General features: G+C 40.1%; 1 long non-coding RNA gene across 4 annotated transcripts in view; it reads left to right on the top strand.

Annotated features, from left to right (window-relative positions):
- Window positions 1–200: 200 nt before the first annotated feature.
- The window catches only part of LOC118600197, a 15,826-nt gene continuing 11,629 nt past the window's right edge, over window positions 201–4,397 (top strand). The window contains exons 1-2 of one of the 4 annotated variants that reach the window (XR_004949774.1): window positions 201–1,094; window positions 1,407–1,517. This is a non-coding gene — a long non-coding RNA (uncharacterized LOC118600197). The remainder of the gene's footprint in view (window positions 1,095–1,406; window positions 1,518–4,397) is intronic. The other 3 variants (XR_004949776.1, XR_004949773.1, XR_004949775.1) reach the window with 3 other exon arrangements.

Raw genomic sequence — 4,397 nt, forward strand, 5'->3', positions numbered from 1 at the left:
AGTGAATCCATGTCTGATCCGTCCTCTGATCTGATCTGATCTGTCTGGGATAAACGCTTCATCCAGCATGACGTCCAGCATCAGCTGCAGTCAGCGGGGGAAGTTCTGGACTTCTGAAGAGGCTTCAAACTAATAGGAAACATCCCCCTGACATGAGCCTCAGGACACATACATGTAGACGGTAGAACTCATGTGACCCCGTAAAGGAAAGCCTTAAAAAGTAACGTTTATGAAATATTAGGACTGTAAAAGATATCAGATATGTTTAGAAAAATCGACCAAGCAACTGCAGTATCATTTAAAAATCACAGATATAAACAAGATTGTGTTGTTTAAAAGGTATAAAATCAACCAAGAATTTAATAATACACTTCAGGAAAACTAGTTTCCATTTCTGCTTTTTTTCTACCATCCTTTTCTTTTTATATTCATGCAATGCAAAGAAAAAGACGTCCAATCATAAGCTTGCTTCCTCCATGTAAATCCCTGAATTTCTCTGTCAAATGTTATGCATTATTATTTAGTTTTAAAAAACAGTCAATAAGAAAGATCTAGATTTTAGTGTGTTTGGTAAAAGAATCGGACTTTATCGTATTAAAACATAGATATATCCTTTACCAATAGATTCGTGGACCATGTATCGAGATTCGTATCGATTTGTGAGAGATGGAACGATACACACCGATAAAAAATATAAAAATAGAATAAAACAAATAACAAAAAAAGGTAAAAATGTTTAAAGGTTTAAAGTTCATTGTATTTTGTTTATTTGGGATATCATGACAAAAGAGAATGTGTAAACTCATGTTAAATTGTTGTACAAGTTGATGTACTTTTATTTTGAAAGGGTACGTATTTTCCGGCTGACATGATCCATGTGACCAGCAACAGCCAATCGGGTTGTTACAAGGACGAGAGCTTTAACGTAAGTTAGCGTAGCATCCATTTATACAGAAGATGGGACGTAAATGATCAGAGTTTGATACACTTTTGGTTTTGTTTCATTTTTAAACTTTGGTAAAGTTCAGTTTTTACTTTTCCACTTGTTTTCTCCTGATAAAAAAAAGCAAATTTCTTTTACCGAACGGAACTTGGTGAGTGTAACAAAATATTTATTTGCATTCATTTGAGATTTGACGTTTTTTGTTAATTTCCTGAAATGTCCGACTAAGGCAGTGAATTTATGTTGTTTTATGTTACAATTTTCAAGTTGTAGAAGTTTTGGCGCGTAAAGTGAAGGCTTCCATCCGCCATTACGTGCTGCATAACTTGAAAACGTTCTGCTAACATAAAATGATCTTATGTTATTCATCCATACGGATTGCCTTGTATTTGCTAATTTTAGTATATTTTACGTTATGATAAGACATTCAGATTGGGCCGAATAAGACAGACTTCTTTCTCAGATCCATCATGATGAAACAAGATGGCAGCCAACCCGAATCCTTTGAAGTGATCCTAGCTAAGGAGCCAGAGCCCTCTGCTGGACACTGGACAACTCTTTCTACTTGGATCTGGTAGGAACTTTCCTCACTTCCCTGAGAGACGCAGAGCACTGGATAATATTGGAACATTAAAGTTAAACTCAAACACTCCTGAGCCAAAGACCAGGAAAGAGATAAGGATTCATTTTTGTATATATATTTGTTTTATTTTCATTCATAGTAATACTGTAAACATTATTGTGAGATTTAAGCTATTGTTTTGAAGGTTAAAGGAATGATGGGAGAAAAAAATAGCAAATTTAATTTAATTTAGAACGTAATAACTAAAGTAAACTTAAAATGAAAACAAAACAAGAGCTTGAAACTTGAACCAACTAGAACTAAAACTTGAATCCACTAGAACTACACTTAAAGAAAATAAAGACTGGATCTTAATTAGAGCTGAAAGGTTGAACCAAACTGAACCAAACAAAACTTAGGTTGAAGCAAGATCCTTTTAATCTAAATAACATGACATTCTATAACCCATGTTTCAATATAGGAGGCCTCTAAATTAACAACCTCTAAACGTGGGTTAAACTTTTTTTTGGCGGAACGAAAACCTCTTTGACTTTGACAGATGACTTTCACTCAGCATGAGGTGCGTTCAGGGGCTGCGTGGAATTTCCACACTCATGTGCTTGCATTAAGAACTGGCTGTTGCTGCATTCAGGTGTGATGGGAATGTCTAGCATTTGCTCACACTGACCTCAGCACCACAAACACTCATCTGGTGCTCCATTCATTGTCACAACTACAACACTCATCAGTATTACACACAATTATGCAAAAATGTTGCATATATTTCTATAAACATGTTTTAATATATGACATTAAAAAAACAACTTTAAAATGATTATTTTATTGCAACATGACTGATTGTTCTTCTCTGGAGTACAGATCATATCGGTGTAGAACCGCCACTGCCAGTATCATATCAACACGTGGATTATGGAGCTTCATAGCAGCTCAGATGAACAAGTGAAGCAGCGGAGCTGCAGCGGCTCATGCAGTTTGATGGAGGCTCCTCCATTAAAATGCTGTCGGCAAAATGAGCCAAAGTTCTGTTGAATTTGGGTCTTTATGGGTTAAACTCATGCCAGAAAAATCCCTGTTTCAGTTGTTTAACAGATTCTTTGACGTGACACTGAAACCAATAGAAGTTTCATCCACACGTACCTCATTACACACACGATCACATGATCACACACGTGCAATAACCAAAAACAAAAATGTCACCTGACACCAAAACACACAAATGTTCAGAACAGCAGTAGTTCATGTCATGAACAGAACAGGCTGATGGACTGACTCAGAACCTTATTGAAGGTAAAACAAGCAGAGCAGGAGCTCATGAGGACCTGGGTCAGAAACCTCTGATCCAACTCTTCAGCGTTGGGCCTCATGCTCTCTCCTTCCTCTCTGAGTCCTTGTAAATGCAGGTTTATGTCATAAATGATGATGTGAAGGTAACATTTCCCCTCATGTCACAAATGGATGCTGGTGTTATCTGTGGATGATTGTGTGGGTAAGACTCCTTCAAAGCTCACCGTGGAGACTCCGTTGTTCAGCATGTCCGGGTTGCCAAACACGCTCCCCCTCAGGAGCAGTCGTCAATGACACGAATGACTGCCACCCACTTTCTGTCAAACACCCTTCATTACTCATGCAGGCACCAACAAGCTCAAACTGCAGCAATCTGAAAACGGACTTTATCAACCTGATTCCCAACAATCAGCAGTTAAACTGTCTCAGATCCGGACCTCTTCCTGCTACCCGTATGGAGACATGTTCTCACGAGTGCACCCGCTTCACATTTGGCTGAAGACGAGTGCCATTCCATGAGTAGACCATATATTGATGACTTACCACCTTTAAATCACACCTCTTCAAAGTCCATGACTCACATCCTAACAATAATGGTTCCCGTCTCAGCATGAACATCCACCCCTCCCTCCGATCTTTCAAAACCATTCCCGGTTGGACCACGACTCCCACACTCCTGACTCATCAATCTCTGTCACACAGCATCCCATTCCAATTGGCATCACCAATAGATTTTGAAATCCTTTCCATCAACCCCGTGCCTCTCAGGTCAGATGTCTCCGTCTAATTCAAGCAACACCAGGGGTGACAGTACGCCGAATGGTCTGGAGCGGTGTTCCGGTAAAAGGATTGGAGGTGGAACGCCACTCCGGCCGCAGAGATCAGCTGTGTGACCAGTTTTCTCAGTATAATACATGACAGAAACCGCGGTCGCTCTAATGGAAGAAAACAATGAAAATGAAGACTCAAGCAGAGAGCAGGCAGCGCTTCATGTTTTAGTGTCATATCGATCATTGATTCCATCCTCTGGGTCTCTCTTTCCCGGTCTCTTGCTTCCAGAACTACATGCTCCTTCCTTCACTTTTAATCTGTTAAATCACGGGTCCCCAACCTCTGAGCCAGAACCGGCCCGGCGCCAGGACGCAGAACAAATGTAATAATAACTTAGTTTTTTCATTTCTGAGTATTTCTCCTTTTAAACCAATCAAACTGTCTTGGACAAACTCTGTTTGAATGAATGATCTTCTTTCCATCAACAGCTCTGCTGCACATGCACTAAACCCTCATCTGTTCCTAGTGTCTAGTTCAGGTTCTGGAGAAGAGAAGATGGTATCTTCACATTGACTGCAGTCAAATGAGCCGCCGTTCACATTTCTGTGGTCAAATCAGCATCACTGGATTTTTGGTGTGAGTTTCATCCAATACTTACGGTAGCAGGACTGAGAACGCTGGAAAATCTCCACCAGACTCCACGGAGCTTCTTGATGTGACCACGGAAATGTGAACGGCGGCTCATTTGACCGCAGTTGGAAAGGATTGGTGAAAGTTCGGTCTGTGAAACCCTCAACTTCCTCGTCCGAACTGACA

This window comes from Oryzias melastigma, linkage group LG19 (genome assembly GCF_002922805.2).
Source record: "Oryzias melastigma strain HK-1 linkage group LG19, ASM292280v2, whole genome shotgun sequence".
NCBI lineage: Eukaryota > Metazoa > Chordata > Actinopteri > Beloniformes > Adrianichthyidae > Oryzias > Oryzias melastigma.